The 25,673-nt window shown below is 35.3% G+C and overlaps 1 protein-coding gene across 1 annotated transcript in view; it reads right to left on the bottom strand.

Annotated features, from left to right (window-relative positions):
• GRID2 (glutamate ionotropic receptor delta type subunit 2) overlaps positions 1-25,673 on the bottom strand; it is a 1,264,409-nt gene that overhangs the window by 382,015 nt on the left and 856,721 nt on the right. The window lies entirely within an intron of this gene.

Raw genomic sequence — 25,673 nt, forward strand, 5'->3', positions numbered from 1 at the left:
CCACATATCGCACAGGCATCTACCAGCCAATGACTCAGGGTAGAGGAAGAAATCTTGGAGATTTGAGAAGAGAAGATATGAAACAGACTTCTAAGAGAGAGGCCTATATAGAGTGAATGGCCTTCGCAGAGGTGTGCATGTGATTGGTTGTACACAGACGTGTATAAACAGACTTATGAAAGACAAAGCCCAGCGCATTAACCATGGCATTCCAGGGACAGTGATGCTGAAGAGTGGGGCAGGCCGAGATAGGATTTTTTGTTTGTATTTTATAAATTTTCACTTTTCTTGATTTTTATAATAAGTTGTCATTATTTTTTCATAATGAATATATTTTCAAATAGTAAAACAGAATAGAATATGTCAGTGAAGAAACAAAAAATATTTTTTTAATATGTGTATGAATCAACTAAAGCTATAATCCATGGAGAAATGCTTTCTGTAATCTAAAATACCAAGGCATCTCTCTTGGTAATCATCCAGGTGAAAGGATGGACAGGTCTGAGGCAGACGTGGAATCTCTGACGTTCTCATATCTGGAGTGTTATGGGTCTTCTCTCTGCGGAGTTTGATTTCAGAACTAGGAGAAATGGGGTTTGTAAACATTCTCTTAAACAGAATCAGGAGAGCTGCTAGTATACATTTTTTAGAATGGCGTGGAAAGCCTGGGTCTAAAGGCATAGTGATGTAGCCAGTGTTTGGCTCTTTTCTAATCCCTAGCAGCATCTACCCTTGTGAAGACAGCAGCAGTTGTGTTCTGTAGGGGACCTAGGTACCCAGAGAAAATCTCGCCAATATTACTGCATCAGAGTCAGCTCTAAGTAGTAACCCAATTTCTGTTAAGTTCTGTGTCCTTGAGTAAATATATAACAGTTGTACCTATGTGGCCTCCTGAGATGCTTTAACTCTCTTAAAATTCTTCATTTGTACTGTGACTGTTGCAGAGACACTCGGGGAGTTATTCACAAATTTTCCATTCTTTGACATTCAGTAGGTAATAGAGTCATCTCATTAATTTCCAAATGGCTATTTAATACTGCCTTCCAAATGTTTAATTAGGATCTTGATAAATTGCTATTAGTTTTCTTTTATGATAGCTTGACATCCATGTATTCATAACATGACTCAGAGCATGAATCCAAAAAAAGAATCTTAGACATGTCATTATCAAAAGCATATCCGAAACAAAGAGACATCCTTCAAAACTAGGTAATGCCAGCATGCAATCAAGGGAACATTTTCATGTTGTATACTAAGGTTGTTTACTGATATATATGCAATATATTAAATATATAAATACATTTTCTCTAGTTGTTATTTATGTCAGTGTCACCTATTACCACTTTTCTTGATGAATCCAATGAATTATTCTGAGACCTTACCTTATTTGACTCTTCTGTAGTTGTTAAGACTCCTGACTACTTGAAACTTTTGTTGCTTCTGGCTTCAATCAACTCATAATTCCTTGCTTCTCCTCCTAAACCTCTAACTACTGCTTCATATTCCCTTTTATGGAATTTTCCCCAAATTTTTAATTAATTCCTTCACTCATTAGATCTGTTAAATTGATTAAACATCTATGGGAGAAATGACACTAGATACTCAGACTACAGCAAAGAAAAGAAATGGTCCTATCTTTAGGGAATGTATAGTAAAGTAAATGTTGATCTTCTCCAGGGTTCTATCCTAGCCACACTATCCCTGGATGATTTCATCTGGCCCAGTGAATGATTCATGAATCCATATCTTCTAATCTGCAAATCTAACCCAAGTGCTCCTCCTGCCATATCATTATTCCCTCATAACCCACTGGTTCTGAGCCGCTTACTTGAGTAGACTCTGTCTGACTTCCCATCCGTTCATTCAACATGTATATGTGCATCATTTACTCTTAGCCTATAATGGTGAACAAAATGAGACAAAGACCTTGCACTCCTACTAGCTGAAATAAGTATGAAGATGTAGGCAATGGAAAAGTAAACAAATGTGTAATAGCTTTAGGCTGTGAAAAGTGCCAAAAAGAAATCATAGGTATAAGATATTAGAGAATTGTGGAAGGGTGGTTATTTTAGATGGTATCGTAAAGAAGACATCTAAGAGATGGCATTTACTTAAGACTAGTATGAAGTACTGGGTGGGAAAACCAAAGGACTGAGTAAAGAGTGTTTCAGATGAAAAAGGCTTTCTTTTTTATCAACAGAAAGAAAGTCAGTGCAGCTAGAATGGAATGTGCAGACTGGAAAGTTACAGGATATAGCACAGAGCAAATTCACAGAAATAAACAGGGGTCATGTCATATAAGGAGTCTGAATTTCATTCTAAATAACAGGAAAAGACATTGGAAGTTTTAGCCTAGAATTAATGTGATTTAAAGAGACAGCGTAAAAGAAAAACTATTTAGCATTCTTCAGTCACCTACTTAGATTTTTATTTACTTATTATTGAAGCACAGGTAAGAGATGATGGTGGTTTACACTTGATATAATAGCAGGGGAGTCTTGAAAAGTGGTTATACTTAGGACAGAACTGACAGGACTTGCTCATGCATTGGAAATTGGGAATCATGGAAAGAGAAGGATCAAGACAATTTCTTGTTTTTTTCATGAGTAACTGGATGAATTGTGAAGTGAGGGGGAAAACTGATTTGAGGGTGAGTTGGGAGAACAAGATTTATGTTTTGCATCTTCTATGTTTGAGATGTCTTTTAGACTTCCAGAGAGAAATATCATGTAGGCAGTTGGATAAATGAATCTGGAACCAGAGGGAAAAATCTAATCTAAATACATTAATTTGGAAGTCACCAGCATATAGGTGACATTTAAAAGATAGTACTGGATAAGACCATAGAGAAAAAGAATATAAATATGGAAGAGAAGAGGCCTGAAGACTGATTCCTAGGGGGCTCCAACATATAGAGGCTGGGAAGGAGAGTAGAACCAGCAAAGGAGACTAAGAAGGGATTAAAGGGATTAAAAAATTTAAAGGATCAAAAAAAAAAAACCCACCTAGGTCATATTTCTATATTTAGCAAGCAGATGTTACAGAAACTCCTTCCATCTATTGTAAGTACAACTATCAAACTATTTTAAAATCTTTTCAATACATAGTTGAGCTTGCAGAAACATAAAGGAATTTCAAGAAATCTATATTTGATTAAAAAAAAGGTCAAATCCACAAGGATAAATGAATGCTAAAGCAGTGTCAACCTTACAGATTTAAGTGCTCAGGAAAGGACATAGATCAAAAGCATGAAAGAGGCATGAAGTGCAATACCAATGGCAGGTGAAATACAAAAGCCACATCTCATTCTAAAGAAGGTCATAGTGGGGACACATGCCTGGCTCTGCCTTAACTCACACAGAAAGAAAAACAAACCAAAAAAGTGATAAATAATTGGACTGGCTCTTGCAACTTTCAGTATATCTCTTTCTATCAGAAAGATTGGAAAATGCAAAATCTTCGTTTTTCGATCCCCTTGCAACCATCATCAAAGTGTTAATCCGTACAAAGTCTGAAAGGCAGAAATGAAGCTGGGGCCTCTACCGGCGGCAGACACAGCTATCACACAAATTCCAGGAGACACAGTATTTGAAGCAGCTGAAGCCCATGTTTAAATGTCTAGGAACAAGCTTCTTGGGAATAAAGCAGTGCGGCAGCACAGCGGTGGTGGCAGTAACAACAATGTCCAGGGCCTCTATGTTATGTTATATATTATTACGATGCTATAACTTAAAAATCTAAAGTCGAGGCATGTCCCTTGATTTTGACTTCTCTGGCTTTTCCAGGATTTTTTTTAAAGCATTTAATTCCATTTAGTATATTCTTTTCTGCTTGAAACACACAGCGTATGTCTTGTTTCTGCCACTAAATCCTGGCTGTTAAAAATCTCCCTTAGAAACTCCTATCTATAAATCTTCATTCCCTCTGTCTGGAGCTGGACTTCACAATATTTCTGCATGTCAAAAAATCCAAACCAAAACTGTTTAAAGGCTTCCCTGTTGATAGTGGGCCCTTCATGTGACTAACAGAAGCAAACAAAATTTCTCTCTCTAGGAATTCACTTACCTTCAGGCCTCAAATGAATCTACCAAAATGTTCAAAGAGCACACAATAAAAATCTCTAAACAAGGAAATAAATGATTATGAGTGAGAGCCAGCAAAAGCAAAAGTAAACAAAAGGTTACATTATCGAATGCTAATACTGGTCTCAGCAAGAACTGACCACATAAATGAGCATAGTTAATATTTTTAAAGAAAGAAATGAGGAAATTGAAGTATGACTAAAGAATACTATCAAAATTTATCAGGCAGATGTGAAATAACAAAAAACCCCACAGAATTTCTGAAATTTAAAATTAATAATTAGAAAATATAGTTTATATAGAGCAATACATAGAATAGAAAATTAATCAACTATACTGTAAAACTAGGTACATTACCTAGAAAACAACAAGAAGAGAAAAGAGATGAAAAGTATGAGAGGTTAGGAGACATGTAGGATAGAATGAGTAGTCTAACATAGAACAAACTGGATTTACAGAATGAAACACTAAGTCAAGTGAGTTTGAAGTAAGATAATTTCTAGAATTGATGTAAGACACAAATCCTGAGAATCAGAAATCCTAATAAATCCCAAGTAGAAGAAATAGAGTTCACATGTAGAAATATCATAATAAAATTTCAGAACATCAAAAACAAAGAGAAGACGTAAAAAATAACAATTAAAGTTAAAAATAGTGGAATAATATTTTCTGTATACAGACAATAATATTATTAAATTAAAAATTCTATACAAAGTTCAGGTATCTTTCAAGAACAAACACAAAATAAATACAATTTCAGATGTCAACAACTCAGAGAGTTATTACAATAGACCCTCACCAAAGGAATTTCTAAAGGATATACTTTAGGGATAAGGAAAATAATCCAAATAATGTAGAAGGAAAGATTAAAAATTAAAAACATTAACTTATGGATAAATATAAATAAAATATTTATTATATAAAACAATGAAATTAATGTCTAATTTGTTAAGTAAAAATTAACATAAAATTAAACCACTGTATACAAATAGCCTACAAGAAATGATGGGACAATTGGAATTAAAATAGTGTAAGGCCCTTATATTATTTGGGAAGAGAGTAAGATGTTAACTAAAGAAATATGTGACATACAAATGTGAAATTTCTAGACTAACTTCTAAAAGCATAGAAAGAATCCATCACATTCAAAAGCCCAGTAGAGGAAAGAAATTTGGAATGGAGGAAGTGAAAATCTGGGGACTGCAGTATCCCAGAAGTTAAAGAAAATGTTTCCAAAAAAAAACTGACAATTGTGTGAGGTAGGAAGAGAGTAAGTGAGGTTGAAAGGACTTAAAGTATCATCATCATAAATAGGACTGAATCTAGAATGACATAGAAAAATCAAGCGTATTTTTAACATTTGTTCTGTTTTTACAGCAAACACATTGAACACTGCGTGGATGGGAAGTCTTGACCTCTTTTCTCAAAAAGTATGGCTCTCATTCTCCCAGTGGCTGGGAATTCTATGGGATGAAGGCCCTCAACAGACATCCTTCATGGTGGATTCCCTCTGCTGAAGAAAACTGCTGCTTTCCGGGGAAGTCCACATTCAATTATGGATCATAGCAGGGATATAAAGGTCCCCCCCACTCCCCACACATGGGACAACTCTAAAGGGTGGGGTGTACAGTGGGACTGTTTCACAGCTCTCCTTCTCCTGTAAAATCACCTTTCCTTCCCAGGTAGAGATGAAAGGAAAACTCTCTAAAAATGTCCTGCATGGAAGCAGAATCTGCTTCCAGGGAAAGCTAACCTGGGCCACTATTAAAATATTAAAGATATATACTTCTAAACAGTTTGCATGAGATTAAGGACAATATCAATGAACCAATCTAGCATAAATTTCCAATACCCAGGAAATAATGTTTAGTCCAATTTATTGCTTGACTTTTATAATATTTTGTCTCATTTTCTTGCCACAAAAAAAAAAGATCAATATTACAGTTTGGGTGGAGTTAACTTACCTTTTCCTTTTGCACTAAAAGGAGGGAAGGAAAGAGGGAAGGAAGGGAGGGAGGGAGAAAGCGAGAGAGGAAGATGAAAAGGAAGGAAGGGAAGAATTCTAACTTACTGCTCTAGATCATTGATAGATTCTCTTGAATTACAAAATCCTCACAAGTGACCTCAACCTTGCCTGCACCTAATATCACCTATGGAATTAAAAAAAAAATACATATGTTGTAACATACCCAAGAATTTCTGATTCAGTTATTCTGAAGGGCTTATAAAAGGCTCATGGAATAGGTCAAGCCCCACCTGCATAATCTTCCTATCTTAAGGTCATCTGATTAGTAACCGTCATTGCACCCCTTTTGTCATGTAATGTAAGATATTAATGGGAATAAAAGCCCAGGTGAATGCCAGGAGGGCCATCTCAGAATTCTCCCCAACACAGCAGGTTTTACAATCTCTTTCACTATTTCAAAGGTGCCCATTTGAGCTCCCCAGCTAAATTAAGAAATCATTGACAAGGAAGAGTGGTCTCTTTTTTCTTTTTTAAAATGAAATACTGTAGCAGTCTCTCACATGTCCACATACAAATTTTATCTACTGAGTCCCTTATTAATTTATTAAAAAATATGAGTGCTTCTGTTTAAGGTCAATAACATCTGCATTGAATGCCTAAATACATGTTTGTTTGTTTGTTTACTGCCTAGAATTTATTCCCCTTCCCTGAAAGCCCCCAAGGTTCAAGGTTGGGGGAAGTTTAGTGGCATGCTGAAGCCAGCTCATCCCAGCTCACAAGAGTGTATTGTCAGTATCTCTTCCCAACTCTGCATGCTATAATATTGGTTGTTTCAAATTATTCCTTATAGTTGGAATATTTATACCATGGAAATCTGTAAATGCTAAAGTTTAGGACTTTTTTTTTTTTCTTTCTATACAGTCAGGTGTCAAACATCTATCAGCACACTGCTTCAAATAATTTCTGCCTTATCTTTTACATCTTACTTATTGGAAGAGTGAACCCAGGAGGCTGCCTCAGGAAATTTCATTCCCCCACGCCATGATCCCAGCCACACCTCATCCTCACCAGCTCTGACACCAGTAGGGAGAAGACCTGTGGCATAAGCCTGGCTGACTGGCTGCTTCTCTAGGACTTAGACTCTTAAGTGAGAAACATAAGGACAGAAGGAATGGTTAAAACATTCTATCTGTACACTGTAAATGGGTGAATTGTGTGCTATGTGAATTATATATCAATAGAGCTGTTAAGCAGGATTCTACAAGATCATTCCTGTCATCCCTGCTTCCAAGCCTTCAAGAGCCATTATGCTCCTTTCTGCCTTCAAGCTTAATTCTTGAGATGCCCATTAATGAGCCCGGGATACATTCAGTAAACTTAAACTATTTTTTGCTTAAAATAGCCAAAAATCTTTTTATTTTTGCTTGCAAGTTAGAAACTGTAACATATATAACATTAATTTCATCTATATTAATAGCAGTGTAAAAAGTTTCCTTATTTGGGATTGGCCTATTTTCAACATAATCTAATATTAATTCAGCATATATTTGATTATCTATAGATCATATATTTAATTATCTATAGTTCTTCCAATAATTCATTTTACAAGGTTCTACCCTTTATTATTATTATTTTTCCAGATCACCAGATATTTTAGAACATGATACTAGCTGAATTCTCTGAAAGCTGATTCCTGTTGGTGACATGGCATACTCACTCCCTTGCCACCTTCCCCCCCACGTCATGCAATTTCTTTACTTGGCTCACTAGAGTCATCAGGAAGTTTATGAGGTTCTGTAAAAATAAGCACATTATATATCACATTTTTTCTGTTAAACTTGATGTTTCCCAGACTCAGATTAGATGTTCTTTGTCAACTTCTCTAAGAAAGCAGTAACAGCTTGAGAAGTGATAGAGAGAATTCATGTTTAAAAAGAAAGATAAAATTGGTGCTGAGAATTTAAAATAGAGTTTTAGATGCTCATTCTCCCAGTAGTCTAAGTATTTATTATTTAGTTAGAGGAAACTGTGCACTTGACATCAGGGTGAAACATAGACATATAACCTCTACTCACTACTTGAGGGGAAAGAATAAGAAAGTGATTGTCACACTAACAATAAATGTCGCCCAGAGGGCGGACTCCCTATACGAAGAAATGACTCGCAGAAAGCACAATTCTGCTCACTCACAGGAAAACAAAATGGATCTGATACAAAATGTGTAGAAATTCATATTCTTCAACTGACATGATTTCAAAATGACAATAGGAAATGAAATTCAGCATTGCAGTTTGGGCATAAACTTCTGAACGAAATTCTATTTCTCCAGATTTCAGTATTATTAGAATTGGGGCAGACAATTCAAATTGTATATGCCACAAAACCATAACGGTCTCTCCTGTAAGTTGTCCCTTGTCTGTTTGTTTTTTAAACAGCTGTCGACTTGTTCTGTCTCATCAATTCTGGTAGTTCAGGATTAATTCTAACCATTATCAGTGGCAGAACATGATGGTACAATAAGCCAAAATGACTAAACACATTGTAAGAAAAAAACCTGAGGGGAATAGAAGAGAATCTCTACATAAAAGCTAATCCCTTATGAACAGCATATTTAGAAACTGTCTGCAGGTAATTACATTCGGGTAACCCGATCTGAAAATGCCAAGTTCATACAATGGTTCATTTAATTCCATCCAGTGCGCAATAATACATTCCTTAATGGACACATTGATTTAAAAGAAAAAAAATCCCCTATGATATCAAAAGCCCACATTCCCTTAGTAATTATAAAATATTACATCAACAATTAGAATCTTAAAAATGATCCTGCAATGCTTAATCTATTTTTAAAAAAATGAAATTAGTGTAATGAGCTTGACACTTCTCACTACCTAAATCCCTTCTTAGTTATGATCTATTTTCTTAATATAAAGGAATATGTAGGTTAATATGAAGAACTAGGCCAGGACTTCTGATATTTTAAGAGGAAAATACAAACTGATTTGGAATCTATGTAAGACATTATGTGTACTCAAAGGTATTTTTAAGGAAGACATTTAATGCTTGGAATGGCGCTATGTGTTATCAGCATAGAAATGGTATAAAAACATGCATGTGTTTAACAGTCATTGTTGCTCTTTTCCTAGGTCATTCAGATGGCCAGAGAAGCTGGCTTCCTAGAGTAAAGGATCAAATATGACTCAAAGCACCTTGATAAATCACTAGGGGGAGGAAAGACCTGTATTTGGCCTTTTGACGAATGTGAACCATGCCTTTCAGTACTTTTTCCATCAGAGTACTATTCTTGATGCTTACCAAACCCTCCATTTTTCTTAATTATTTCTTCTTTTACAGAAAGGGGCAGGGTCAATGCACCTCTTATTTTTGTGAATTTTCTTCCTTTAGTGAATATTTATATATATATATATATTTCCCAACTTCCTAATAAATTGATGAAAACCAAAGGCTTTTCCCAAAGACTTGTTGAAATGCAACAAGCTAGGCTGGCCTAGTTAAAACTGAAGAAGAAAACAGCTTTTTCTTTGTTTTCCCTTCCCCTGTTGGAGCTATTTTCCCTGCATCATACACGCACCACTTTCCAAAACCAAAGTTCACCCCGGCCCTCTCCCCTTTCTTCTGGATGTGCCCCAGAATAACCAGCTTCCTTCCTTTGCCCTACCACACTCTAGCAGCAAACTTTCTTTACAGGTCTCCTCATCAAAAACTAGGTTCTTAGTTTGATTCTCTCCAATTCTTGCTATCTTAAATATGAATTACATAATCTCATAAACTCAATATGCAAATAGTTACTAGTGAGTCTGTCAACACGTTATTTCATTGCAGTTACCAAAATGTGTTACTTTAAGGACCTTTTGGAGTCATAGCCTAAACCTAAAGAAAGGATTGTGTTAATAGGAAATTAAGTTACCAAGTTAATTACTTTGAAAATTTTGTATAGGAGAGTACGTAGCCAGTGCCTTCCAGGGTAATGAGAAAAGAAGATGGTTCATGGGGTTCATTAAGTCATTCATTCAATAAATATTTATTAATGTCAGACACAGTCCTCAGCACTTGGGATAAAACAATGAATAAAACAGACTGAGTCCTGCTCATAGAGATGCTATGGGGTGAGAGGGTGTCTCATGCAGGAAATGAAATATACAATGAAAAATAAGCATAGCAAATACAGAAATTTTATTTCATGTTAGATAGTGGTAAGTGCTGTGAAAAAAATATTAGAACAGGGTAAGGGTTGGGACAGAGGCAGCTGCACAATTCAGTGAGACAGAGTCAGCCCCATAGAAAGGGAAACTATAAGGAAACACTGAAAGATGTTAACAGAGTTAGTCCAGCTATTTTGTGGAGGAAAAACAAGGCAAAGGCCTTTAAATGAGGCTGTAAAAAGAGTGTGCCAGTGAACAGCAAGGTAGCCTATGCCTGCAGAGGAAGGATCCAGGAAGGGGAGAAAACAGGAGATAAAATGTGAGGTGAGGGGAGGCAGGTGGGGGTTTTACGATATTGAGTCTTGTAGGGCCTCGGAATGTTGTGGGCTTTTATTCTTACACAGTAGTTCTAAGACACAATACTGTGTGGCAGGCCAGGGGAAATCCTGGTTTAGGGTCAGACAGACTTTTTATCCATAGCAGCTGTTTATGTGTAGGACTGCCCTTGGCATCAGGTCAAAGACCTACCATGGTCACAACTTCGTTTACTACCTCTGATAGGAATTCTAAACCAACCCACTTGCTAAAATTGCAAAAGCAACTCAATTTGTTTTGGTTTAAAGATTCCTTCTGTCTCTTTACCCAAAAGCTTTGGGACTATCTAGTAACATCTCATAAATGATTATCATATTATTCTAAAAATATGTTTCTTCTCCATAAATTTAACGTTGAATGCAATCTCCATAAAAATCTTTGGCATCAAACAATTATTTGAGTCAGAGCGTATCTTAAGAATAGGAATCTGAATATGTTTGTTATGTGTTAGAAAGTCCTGGTATCTTTCCTCTTGTTGATAAAAGAGTTAAGTTACACACAGTATCTTGATTTAGAGCAGTTGGTAACAGTGAACTGTATCCTCTCCTTTAGAACACAGAAGACACTAGGCAAGCATCCTAGTGGATGTATAGAAAAGATATATTGTGTCATTTCAACTGGCATTATTCCAGGGAGTTTTGTTCTGTGGCACACTGCTGTGAGGGAGGAATGGTGATTGTTACTTCCAGCCATTCCTCTGCAGAAGGACCCATTTGAAGCATGACTGCTGAAGGAGAAAAGAGCCACAGCTCTAAAGTGACAGCTCTCTGCTCCATAATGTCCCTTTTGAAGGCTGCATAGCTCAGAATCCACAGAATATAAGGCATTTTAGGTGATGTCAAAATCTCTTTTCCCTGTAGATCTTTTCCCCCTTTGCCTGTTTCTCAATAGCCCTACATAAAAAACAAAAAACAAAAAACAAAAAAACAGTGGTATATAGCTGATGGGGAAATATGATTTTAAAATAAAATTTTACCTTTTCTCAATGAATGATAAACCACAATGTATCTTAGTAGTGAACCATCAGTTCATTTCCTGATGCAATTTTTTTTATACTTCTGAACTATAAAACAAGCTTCTGTAATTCCAATTAAACTCCGTATTTGTCTCTGGCATATATTCTTTTATACAAATTTTAGTTATTAATGAAACTTCCATGATTGTCTATATACTTGGGGCTTAAATGCATGCTTAAATATTAACAAGGCTCTGATTAAGATGCAGAAACATGGGTAGTAAAGCTAATGAAAATACTCTGCTCTTGTCTTGTCTTGCTTCTATATTATATCCATCAAAATTCCAATTAGCATTTGACACAACATTGTAAAATGATTATAAATCAATAAAAAGTGTTTAAAAAATCCAATTAGTAATGTGAGAATGCAGCATGACTTCCTATGTGTATCCAGGCTCATGTATAGCACCTCTGCTTTAAGGGGTTTGGAGAAAGCGAGTATTTTTAACATTGAAATGAAAGCAGATTTGATTGAATAGTAATTTCAGTTGAACCTTAAAGAGCACATTGTCTCAACAGATGGAAATCTTATTTTCCCACCCTCAACTTAGTCTTTCACAATTAATAAAAAAAAAATACTGTTCTTTTTTGTCTTAGGTTTGTATCTACTACTTCACTTGATTGTTTCATGGTGTTAATGAGCTCCAGGTCACAAGTTTTATCCCTGTATGAGCCAGTGATGTCTGGAAGAAATTTGGTTCAGAGGCTTCAAAACACAATCCAATCTTTTGTTGAATATTACATTGTAAAGCAATGCAAACTCATCACTTTGGGAAATAATTAAAAAAAAAAAACTTAAAGTACATTTATACTAATGCACTACAGGGATAGGGGATTCATACACCTACTCACATTTCCCTTCAACATATTTCTTCCATGAGACTGTAAGTTCCTTAGCGCCAAGGTCTATGTTCTTTGTTGGATAAAATGAATGAATGAATCAGTACATCAAAGAAAGGAAGGACAGAAAGAAGAAAGGCTAAATTTACCTTTATAAGATTATGGAGTGAGAATATGCATATTTAAATATATTCAAATCTCTTCCACCTGAAGAAAAATCAACTTCTTAATATTCCTAGAATTACCAACTTATCTTTCTCTTCTCTTGCTCAGTTACAATTCTTGAAGTACCTTCAGTTTCCTCTCTACTCATTCCTTTTTTCATCTTTTCTAATCTGGATTTTGTTTGTTTGTTTGTTTGTTTGTTTTTTGCCTCTAAAAATTCACCCAAATAGGTCACACTAAGATTAACAATGACCTTCAAATTACTAACTGGACATTTCCGAGTCCTCATATTACTGAGCATTCGACAGCATCTGTCCTTGATGATCACGTTCCACTTCCTGAAGTCCCCCCTTTACAGGCTCCTGTTCACCATCACACACTTCTGACCACTTCCCAATATCCTTCCAATGCTCAACTTTGCTTTATTAACAGATGGCACAGTATGAATTTGGGAAATCTGGTATCTCCAGATCAACCTGTCCCAGAACAACCTTAGCACTTTCCACACAAACTGCGCATTTTTCATTATTCTCTACTCTGATAAATGACAATATATCTGACTTCACAAACCCAAAACTTACAGGTCCCTTCCTTTACTTACCCATCTTTGACTCTACCAAATTCTGTTGTTTTATCTCCCCAATAAACATTAGTTGAATAGATAAATAAAATTGATAATATATATCTTATCTCATTCCTCTCCTTCCAGTGGAGTACAGGGTAGAGGTGGGGGGTGGCGGTGTAAGTGGGCAGCTATGTGCCCTGTGCAGGCAGTAAGGAGACAGAGTCCCTGGGAAGTATTTATAAACAACTAATAAAACAGTTCAAAGTCTATCAGTTTTATTCTCAAGATACCAAAACAACTGTACACAGCTTCAGTAATAAATACTCTTGCCACCAAGGGGGAGGTCCATTTCCCCTTCTCACACTTACTGTGTCATTGTGTACTTTTACCTTAAGGAAGGTGTTTGCTGAATCCTGTTGACTGCTGATCTCACTGTGAGGAAAGCTGCCCCAGGCACACTAGGTTGCATGGATCTCGGGCCTCATTTTCCAAAGCCAGGGCCTCGCACTCTAAGTGATGGGCATCTTTCGTTCTTTGGAAAAGAAGTATCACAGGCCTCCCCAGGCTTCCCTCTGCAGCAGCAGAGTCTTCAGTTGCACTCACTCAGCAGACACTGGCTGAGCACGGTGATACGCCAGGGTCTGCTCTAGGAACTGCAGGAACAGCAGGGAGTTCAAAAGAAAACATCCCTGCCCTTTAGGAGCCTGCAGTACGACGGGAAATTCGGACAGTAATAATATATGTACGTGCATAAATACACACACACACCACGTTGTTTGGTGGGTAAAACACATAACATGCTAAAGTAAAAACAACGCAGAGAAGGAACAGAGGAGGTAAGTATGCGGTGGGGCAGGGTGAGGGTCGGATATTGTAGATTGGATGGCCCTTTGTTAAAAATCTGTGTGTAGCTAAGGAACCATTTATTTATTTTAGATATGAACTCTTACCTACTCTCAGATTTCAAGATGAAATTTCCTGGCACAATTTGTACCATGCTATTTTCATTAAGTGATGTAGTCAGGAAAGCAACACTTCAATTGCTTATAGTTGTGAGAATCATTTTGGCAAAATTCTTATTTCACTGGTGACAAACCATTTATATACACTATAAGAAAGTCTGATTTCCAGTAGCTTCTCCAAAACAGTCACAAAGTACTTAATTTCACTTTTTTTCTTTTCCTTTCTCATCACTGCCTTTCTCCATTATGCAAATGTATTCAAATCTATTTTTAGACTTTAGAAATCCTTTAACAATGTATGGAAACAGAAACCCTTCCCTGCCTTCATTAAATAAGGAGCGTTGAAACAGCCTCCAAAGTCCACTTCTACTGAGTGTAAAACTGGCATAATATGGAAACAGTGGCTTGTTCTGGAGATGTTTCAATCCACCAGGATCAGCAGCAGGAAAAAAAATTGCTGTTCTATCAAGCCACTAATTCTCATGGAAATGAATGTGAACCCGGGAAACAGAATAGAATGGATTTGGAGCTGTAATCTGTTCACAAGTCATGCGGCCACTTCTGGTGACCACAAAACACAGCTTAGGTGAAACAATAAAGCAGGCTGCAGGTGCGCTTTGTCAAAGGACCCGAAATCAAACGACCACTTCCGGTCAGGCCCTGTTCCTGGAGGAGGGGGCTTTTTGGTGTTACAGCTATTTACATTATATACTCTGATAAGTAATCTGTGAAATTGAGGAAGATGTTCAAGATTTTGCATCTTAATGGAACAGTTATTCTTTGGCAGAACTCAGTCGAGTTACTATGTTGAATTGCCAGCAAGACCTGCATGTATAATGTGAACAGGCCTCTGGCAAAAAAGTTGAAAAAAATCCAGAAGTTACTTAATACAATGGGGTTCGTATTTGTGTGTGCAAAATTAGTTTGAAGAGAATCAAAAGACATCTGGAAGTAAAAGTGGTGGTAAAGTCATGCAGTTTTCCCTTTTCTTTATGAATATTCTTTATCATGTACCTTTCAGAGAAATGTAGGACTATTTCAACTGGTTTTAGTTGATCACAAAATCATTATCAGCAATTTGGAAAGTTGATGATTATATTTAAGGTAAACTGACTATTTTTCTCTTCTTTTCCTTTTTTGAGACTCAAGGCAATTACCGTGCAAAATAGTTTACATTCTCTGATTAAGATCTGGAGCTATTAATTGAGCAATATGATTCAAGACTTTCAGGATCAAAAATCAAATAGGAGAAGTCTAGGGAGAATCATCGACAAAGCAGGCTAAAGGTCAGCTCAGACAAGGATCGCTTAAATAAACTGTGAAGGGCAGTGAGCTGAGATAAATTCTAAGGTAGCTTAGATCAATTTGGTAAGAAAGGAAGAAAATGGCAAGAGAAAATTAAGAAGCTAAAGCATTTTGTAGAATATTTGCCAGATAAGAGGGCATTTAAAGTCATTTATTGTTAGTATTATTCCCTTTCCGGGAAAAATACGATTCTAGACCTCTTTAAAAACACAATTTTTTGTACCTCCACTTCCCTGTCTATGTTTACTTGATCACTCAGAAAGACACCGCAAGGATCTTGAGTAAACATGATCAGAAGTGTCATCAATTCTTTGGATTGGACTCAAGAGACCTATACTGAATCTAACACACAAGATGCTTTTATTCCAAAATCAAGGTTATCTGAGAAATGGGATGTGGAGATTCATATATCGACATATCTAACTGGAAGCCAGGAGGCAGGTACAGCTGCCAAAATTCTCAGTCCAAAAATTACCAAAAGCCAGGCTATTTTTAAAAAACAAATACTTTTCAATTTAAATTATATTATGTACCTTTTAAACTTTATTTTACTTACCAAGAAGTCATTGGTTTGGGAAAAGTCACAAAAGAAAACAAGAAAAAAACTGGAAACTCAAAAAGGGAAACATATTTGCCAGTTTGCCAGAATGTTGATTCTATTTAGAACATGAAATACCAGGTTAATCTGCTTTTCCATATTATTTTTAGTAATAGTCAATCACTTCCCCTCTACAAATATGTAGCAAATATTTTTAAAATATCAACTTGAAAGTATATAAGATTATCAACAATTTGCTGAAGGCATCCATATATTTTTAAATCACTAATGCAAAAGGTAGCTTCTTCAGAAAGGTTTTATTTGGCACAACCTTTGGTTAACTTCTTCCTAATAACACTTCAGGGAAATAGCTAGGTGGTAGGCCCTGCAGAACGTGGACTATAGATTGCAATTTTCCTGCACTTTCTCTTCTTCTCTAATGACACACCCCTGACCCCTACAGTTCACTGGATTCCAGAACTGAAAAATCAATCTTCAGTATAGCAAGGGGTGATTTAAAAATTAAACTACTGAGATGAATAAAATGAGCAATCTCTGTTTTGGAAAGGTTTAAAAAATTAAAAATTTCTTTCTAAGTCTACCATCATATCTCTGCCTAATCAGAAAAGACTTTCTCCAGAGCCAACCACCAGAAATCTAGTATTCTGGTAATTGCAACTCATTTTTACCTCTGGCTTAGCCTGGGCATTCTCTCCTTCAAATAGAGAATCTCTTTTGTTCAGTTGTGCTTTTATTAAACAAACTAAGAATAAAATATCAGCAAGAAGAATCATAACCTTAAAGAAGCTTCCAACCACATGCTAGAGACATGTACATAAGCAAATAACAACTTTATGTTGATTTAAATTAATTATTGAAATGGAAATCCAACCAAAGTTCTTTGGGAAAGCAACAGAAAGATTAATTCCAGATGAGTGAGCTTGAGGATGTGGCCCTTGGATCACGTGAGCCTGGAATCATGACTAGATTATTAACTCATGGTTTAGACTTTTGAGTCTGGAAGTAATCTTATGCATGGATTACAGGTGTGCTGTATCCAAGAGGAAGTTATTAAAACAATACAGGCAAGAGCCAATAAAGGTCTGATCCACCACAAAGGCTACTATTAAATAAGATGTTATGCTGGCAGCTCCTGTTTCATCACCTTGGTTTGACCCATCCTCACTTGGTCCTCAGACTGGTTTCCTTTTTATTTACATTCTAAAGTCCAACAGTTTTTTTGCATTATTCTCCTTATAATTTTTTTCTATCCAGTATTTCCCACATCCAAATAATTGCACTATTCCTAAGAAATTTTTCTCACTTCCCACTGGTTAGGTTTCACACTTCCTCCAACTAAGCCTTTCTCAGCATTGGAAGGACCTCATACAAAACTCCCCACTCTACCCCAGAAGTATCCACCAAATCTGACTCCTCACCCAGAGCTTCCCATCCCCTCCCTCCTGAATTTAGCTCATCTTCCCCTTGGCCCACACACATCAGCATATTAAACAAATTCACCCAGAAATTCTGGATATCAACTCCCTGAAATCTTTCAAATATCTAAATTCACTTTCATATGGTACCTTAGTCATTTCCTTGTCTATAAACTTTACAGCTACATTCATACCTTGTTCTGCAGTCAACTTTTAGGGAGAAAAGCGCTCTTGTTATAGCTGTCATTCTATAGGCACTGCCCCAAGACTTCCTCCCTTATACTGGGAAGCAGGTGTCCTGTTTTATGGAACTATCAGAACACTATTACTGTCCGCATCCATCGGTTGATTAAAGCTCTTAAAGAAATTTACTAAAAATTATTTTTACATTCACAGTGGCCCACCATATTTTGAATATGGACTTCCATCAAAGCTGGCAAATACTGCATTCAAATAAAAGCCCCTAGAATAGGACAGTATTACCTTGGATGTCACTGTTTAAATTGAGCAAAACATCCCCTTTTGCAAAAATCTTTATTGACATCCACACCAAACTGTACTTTCTCCGCTTACTAGAGTGATATCTTTAAGGTACTATAAGGACAAATATTTGGCTGTAAGTAACATTCCCCATGTGGTTTATTTACTACACTCCTACTATTCAACTTAAAAAATTATTGACTAATATATACAAAGCAATTTCTATGTTGTATTATTTTAGTTTAGTTACTATTTTCATATGTGTATTGTGTTTGTTCTCAAACAATATACATTTACTCTAGTTTAATGAAGAGGCCTCTTTACATTCTGAGTAACGTGTGGTAGAGTACATAAAACAATGCCCTTTTGCTGAAACCGGTATTATTTTCCTGATTCTCTTGCAAAAGCTACATCCCTTTTTCTTTCTTGCTGAATATCAAAGGACTTATCAAAGGCTCTGAAGTGTGACCAAATCTCAATTTTCCCAAAGAAAACCTGTACTTTTCCTAAGGAAAAAAAATACCTCGAGTAAAGATCCTATCTGTATATGCAGTGTTGTCTTGTCTGATTGATTAGCGTTATAACTGTCTCTACACACCATTCTTTTTCTACAGTTTTCATCATATATTAAATTCCCAGTCAATATAAGGCAGATTAACAGGGTTCTGTCTCACAGGCATAATTTAAAATATTATTTTCAAGGTACTGCCCTGAATCAGAAAATATTTCAAAATTTTTATGGAGAAATTAAAACATTAAATATTATTCTTGTAAAAATAAGTACATATTTTCTTTTCAGTCGCTCAACATAAATATCAATAATATTTTATTTTTTCCTTTATTAGCATACTTAAAAAGCTACTTTGCAATTTAATAATCATTTTGAGATCACTGAGTGTGAATGCAATACAAACATTGAGGGAAGAAGACTATAAGGAGTAATTAATGTACTTAACTTGAAGTATTATTTTCTTAACCTTCAAATAAAATTAGTAAAACTTAAAAAGCAATATTTGCTTTATGAAACCATAATTCTATTTCAGTTGGCATGGCTCACTTAAAGCTAAGAAGAAAAAAAGAAAGTCACAGGATTTCCAAATAATCTAAACCAACAATATAAGTAGGAGTCTCTAAGTTTAGACAGATGGATGGATGGACAGATAACAGAAAGACAGCCAGCCAGCCATAGACAGACAGATATTCTGACGGGAAACACAAGTCTGTGGATCAGATAACAGGTCATTTATTGCTCACACTGCATGTTAGTGCTGGTTCCTTAGCTTTGATCCCTGTGGGGCAATGCGGGGAGAGTCTGATGTTACCCTGCACACACTGTAGTGTGGAACCACTGGAGACTTGTAAGACTCAGAACTTACAAAGGGTGGCTGGCACAGCAGACCATCTACTCCTAGACTGAGAGAAACTCTTATTCTGGAATGTAAAGAAATAGTCTCTATTTTCACCACACTGGAGCATAAACAAATGGCTCTGGGGAAGATAGTTTGTAAATCTCTCTGAAGCAACACAATTTTGAGCTTCTAGAACATGTTTGCTATTCAATCATCCTCTAACCAAGTTTTGCCAGCTTTTTGTTCGGAAAGCCCAGATTGCAGTAACATGAAATATTCATGCAGAATTGTCTCTCAGCAAGAGTAACCATTATAATTAGTTTCTCTTTAAAATACTGTGTAGTTGAATGTATTGCTGGTTTTATTTGGAAATAGGCATAAGTCCCATAAAGTGCTTTGTTAAACTGCCACTGAAATGTTAGGTTTTTATATTTACATTCATAAAACATACAGAAGATGAACATACACAGATAGTCAAATTATTTGAAAATAAAGTTAACCTGTAATTTCAATTTTTTTCACCTCTGTGTGTGTAATACAAATTAAACATTGTAAGTGGAAAAAAAAAAAGGCCATTATATTTGCATTGCTCCCTTAGAGTGACTCTGCCGAGTAGTGATGGAACAGAACTGGAAGACAAGATCTTCTGAGGCCCTGAGTGCTGTACTCATGAGGCCAGTGGGGCTCTTAACCACAATTTATTCCAAATAAATGGTGTAAAATTCAGGCTTTACTCACTTGACTGCCTACATTTATCTCCTAGAGAGAAGATAACATTAAAACTGTTTCAACTGCTTACCCCCTGTTTTAGCATATGTTTGGAAGACTGCACTGTACTTGATAACTTTATAATACTTTGAACAGCATGTATAAAACGTTTACCTTTAATAATGCACGATGTGAGAATTGAAGAGATCTAACAGTTAAAGTATGGTTGAAAACTAAAAACATAAAAAACAAATTTTATCATTTCAGAGCAAAACCATGTTTTTCCAACTTGCGAGTAATTCCTCCCTGCCCCCACCCCTGACTCCAGATTTTATCAGTGTGTTCCACAGCCCCTCTCATCTATTTTATTTTGAGACATCTTTACTAGGTTCCAGGTTACTTAGTGACATCTTTGTACACTTCAAAGCTTCTAACAAACGGTCTTTTGTTGGTAGCCCTCAATAAATATTAGTTGAATTAATGAATTTTATTTTCACTTTACCATCCTTTGTTTTCTGACTGACAACTGATGATCTAAGTGAATGTGCCTTTTAGGAGAAAACATTTCATGACAACAATAATAACATCAGAACAAAGAGAACTGACTGTAATCAGTCTAATTCAATAATAAATAGCTGGTTAACCTAAGACATAGTAAATTTATCAAATAATTGTGGTGATATTATAAGCACTGACCAAACTGTATATTTTATTACATAACAAAGAATAAAAACTTGCTTGTGTGGTACTTTGATAAACAAACAAACAAAAAAACAAAAAAACCCAGAATCTTCAATTTAGAAGTTGCAGTTTTAAAATAAATCCATAAGATGATAACCACCATTCATCTGTATTCTATGTTATCATTATCAACATATAATTTTCTTAAGGGTAACTATGATTCTAAAACACATTCAATGTGTATAAAGCATCTATTCAATCATTTTAAATTTATTTAATTATTTGTAATTGGCTGTTCTTTGTATTAACGTTTTAAAAATTATTGTATTATTTGATTATTTAATTTTGGTGGGGAGGGGAGGTAATTAGGTTTATTCATTTTTAAAGGAGGTACTGGGGATTGAACCCAGGACCTCGTGCATGCTAAGCATGCACTCTTATCACTTGAGCTATACCCTCCCCCAAAACAAGACTAACAAATCTCAGTTTAAACTTAAAAAGGGAACAAATCAGAGAATAACTGAACTCTTTCATTTTGAAAGTTAAACGATGTATGATCTTACTACCATCCAAATAATTAGAGATGAAACATATAAAACTGTACTTAAATAGTTGAGATAAATTAATAAATGATACATCCAAAAGAGGTTGTTTGGGAAGTTAGGTCAGTTGGGTTAAACATTTAACATCTTTTAAAAAAAAATAACATTTGTTTCTTATTATGAAATGCTTCATATTTATATTTAGATAAGTTTTGTATTTATAGGCCAGCAATTCTCAAAGTGCAATCCCAAAACCTCTGTAAGAGTTCTTCAAGGCCCCAAATATTTTCATAATAATCCAAGGATTTATTTGCCCTTTTTGCTGTATTGACATTTGCACCGTTGGAGAAAAAACAGTGGTGAGTGAAGTGTCGCACTTCAGTACAGATCAAGGACAGGTACCAACCATCCTGGGGATGTGACATTCTCCAGTACTGAGTGCTCCCAGTTTAAAAGAAAAAAAAAATCAAAAATGGCTTTGATGAAACATTACATATTATTACTTTTATTTAACTTGACCCTGAGTACATATCTTTTAACATTCTAGGTATACATAGAGCAATTCTGCTACTTACAAGCATGATAGTTGTCATGAGGAAAAGCACTTACGCACCTTGCAAGCTAAACTAGCTACTTTTCTCATAGAATTCTATTTTCACCTTGAAAGATCTACTTGCAACCATAAGGGTTATTCTTACATATTTAGTGGGTATTTTCTCAAAAATTAACAAGGTGAACATAACTCTTCAAGAAAACAATGTTTTATTTATTCATTTAACAAATATTTATTCAGTGCTTATAATACTAGGCTGTTAGAAGTCTTTGCGTTCTTGTCTTTTCTTTTTTTGCTAATAAGGCTATTATTAATTGTGCTATTAATATTTAAAATAACACTATACAATATTTTGCATGTGCAAATAACTAATTGCTTCTGAATATTTTCTTGTCACACTGTGATTATTAACTCAGGCTAACATTAATCAAAAGCTTACTATGGACCTGGCACTGCTCTAAGCGCTGTGCACACATGATCTCATGTAATCTCACCACAGTTCTCTGAGTTTGATGGCATTATGTTTCTTGTGCAGAAATATAAGAGATACAGTGGTGTTAACTAACTTATTAACCAGACTCAAGAGCTTCAAGTGGTAGAGCAGGGATTCCTATCCATGTAAAATGGTCCTAATTCCACTGCCCACATTCTTAACCAACTTATTTAATTTACAATATATTCTGCCTAAATTCTAACTTATAATTTCTTTGCTAGCTTCAAAATGAACTTATGTGTAGTAGAGAGTTATCCTTTCTTTTAGAGAGGTTTGATTCCATGAGGAACTTTCTAGCATTGACTGTGTGTGAGATTAATGAAGTATCAATGAAAAGTACGGTCTTTGGAAACAGACAGATTAGGGTTTCAGTCTTGATCTCATTATTTATTAGCTCTGAAATTTGAGGCAATTTCTTCAATCTTTATTTGTAAATGAGGATCTATGAGGACTTCAAAGTGTAAAGAGTAAATAAGGTTACTTATATAAACTTATTAACAGTTACTGGTGTATCATAAGAAACTCAACAAACATTAGCTATACTTGTTCATACTCATATTTGTATTCCTATAAATATCTGGAACTCTTAGAGAGGGTGCAATACAGAGCAATGAAAATAATCAAATAACTTGAGAGTAATTCAATAATTTAAAAATAGAGACTGCAGGAGGAGAAGGCTAAAGAGTAGATATTTGATTCCCATACAGGAGACAGACAACTGAAAGGAGATCATCAGTCAATTAGATGACACTTACATTTTTCAGTTTCAAACAACAGTTGGAAGTACTCACACACTCATTTAAACTGAATTACTACGTGAGGCCCAGGACACTCATTACACTCAATCTTCTGAGGCTGACTCCTTAACTACAACCACCCTTTCCCCAGGTCTCACCTTTCTAAGGTACTTAGATGCAAATAGTGCCAATATCTGCAAATCTGTGTCAGGACCTTCCCCACCTGCAGGGCAGGACACAAGTGTCTGAGAAATCAAGTGCCTGGGAACAGCCTACAACAGATTGAAAATTATCAGGTAGGGTAACTGAGGTGACTTCTACACTAGTTCCCAGAGTTCCCAGCAGGATTAAATTCCAGTTATTTGTAAAGGTAACTTCTTGAAAACTAGTTCCTTACTGGGTGCTTCCTTTTCCTGTCTTCCTTCCCCACTTCCTGTCAGTGTTTCCTGGGCTCACTTCTCTAATCAATTATTTGAACTTGAATCCTTGTCTCAGGGTCAGGGACACAGACTATCTAGATTTTTCATCATTGTATGATTCAGACTTGAATATACCTCCTTGGACATAAAAAGTACTCAAAAGATACTTGTTGAATTAATTGATTAGTTTTCAAAAGTAAGTGCTCCTTGAAGTTATCATATTCATTTTAGTGTATCCAAGTCCTGGCAGAATGCCTTGCACAAAGTAGGCACCCAATTAATGTTTGTGGAATATATGAGTGCATAAAGTTGCCAGTATTGTTTTAAAAAAACATTCTATCTGACTACTAATAAAGAATACATTAATACTGATTAAGGCAACAGTGGGAATTGAATTAAACTGAAATCTAATGCAACATTATGAAAATTATTAATAACGAAGTTGAACTATTTAGCTACTTAATAACAATATTTATATTCATTGACTGGACTAGCATTAAATTAAGGTAGAAACTTTTGCTTGAGAATCTTATGAATTACCAGTATTTTTTCAAAAAACTATATAGACGTATACCTTCTTATTTGCAAACTTCATTCACAAGTCTATACCCTAATAAGGCCAAACTGAGCAATAAAAGGAGGGGGAAAAGGCACTCAATTGATTGATTAAACAAATATGTATTGAATGCATACTAGGTATCAGTCAAGTCCCTACATCCATGGCTTTATAATTTTTGGCTGAGACCTATAATAAGAAATATATTTTACCTCAAGACATACACACACAAATGTATAATGTATGAATACACAGATATGCTCAAAAGTGAAAAAAAAGTTGCAGCATACAATACACATGTTTATTACATTTTATTCACTCTGACAAATTTTTTTATTCTACCTTATTTTATTAAACAATACTTCATGATTCTCACTAATCTGATTTTACTATGCACTAATAGGTTTCAACTGACATTTTCAAAAACACTAGATTCTAAAGATAAAATGATGAGCTAAACAGACACCATGTTTCTTTGAAGGATCTTAGATAAACTCAAATCAAATAATTTTTAAAAATATAAAATTACCATTGTCATTGCTGCAAAGTAAAGGTACATGGAATGAAAACAGTTATTTGCCAGGAACATCTCAACGGGTATCGGGAAGGGAAGAGGGAACAGTAGGGAGGGTCTCCCCAAGAAGTGATGATTGAGCTGAGATTTGAGGAACGGGTGGAGTAAGATTTGAGGGGGGTTATTTGGAGAGAATATTAGAGGTCTTTGTGAGAGGATAGGTATGAGAAGCAAGGAAAGAGTTATCAAGAACAATTGCTAGATCATGGTTTGCTCAACTGGACGGACAATGGTGGTACACAGTGAAAACAGAAGAGTAAAGAGGACTAGATTTTGGCAAAGATGGGACGGGAAGATCACAAACGTGTCCTTAAACATGGTGCTCTTGAAGTATCCAAAAGCTGAAGGCAAGAAGGCAATTGAATATGGGGATCTGGATTTCGATGGCAAAATGTAGGACTTAAACAGCAATCTTTGTGTCACTTGGGTATGCAACAGTTTCAAAAAAAGCAAAAAAAATATTAATAGAGTTTGACAATATTTTATTCATTTACTTGGTATTTACACTGTATATGATTTTATAAGGGAATTTTAAGGGCCTTTCAAATAAATTCTATGCAGAAAATTGGTCAAGCGAAGAAGTATATTCATGTCATAAAAAGTCTGAAAAGACTAGCCATGCTATTAAATCTGAGTAAAAGACAGCTGTCCATGATGATAATGATGACTGACAATAATAAAAATATTAGTCAATACTATATGTCTGTCTCATTTTAGAGACTAAATTCTTTCTTCACTATTATATTGTACCATTTTTGAGTATAACATTGTGCAGCCAAATGCTTTCCTCAAAAGAAATATTCTTTTTTAAGTTCTTAAACTATATGAAACATACAAGTAATTCCTTTTTTCACCTATAAAAGCATACATTCCTAAATGTATACACACACCAGTTAAAATCTGTTGCTTGTAAGTGCCTTTAATAGCCATAGAATAATAATAAACATAACATAAAGTTTCTTGTGTATAATTTTGCTGTTTATTCACTCATTTGTTCATCAATATTTATTAAGTACTTACTTATGTATTAATTACTGTTCACATGCTATATACCAGTCAATAAATAATAGAAATGGACATTCAGAATAAATTAAAGTTTCCTAGGTCTTGTGAATTATGGAAAAAAAAGTAAGACATTCTTTTCATATTAGTCCCCTTATCCTCCAGAT

This window comes from Vicugna pacos, chromosome 2, assembly GCF_048564905.1.
Source record: "Vicugna pacos chromosome 2, VicPac4, whole genome shotgun sequence".
NCBI lineage: Eukaryota > Metazoa > Chordata > Mammalia > Artiodactyla > Camelidae > Vicugna > Vicugna pacos.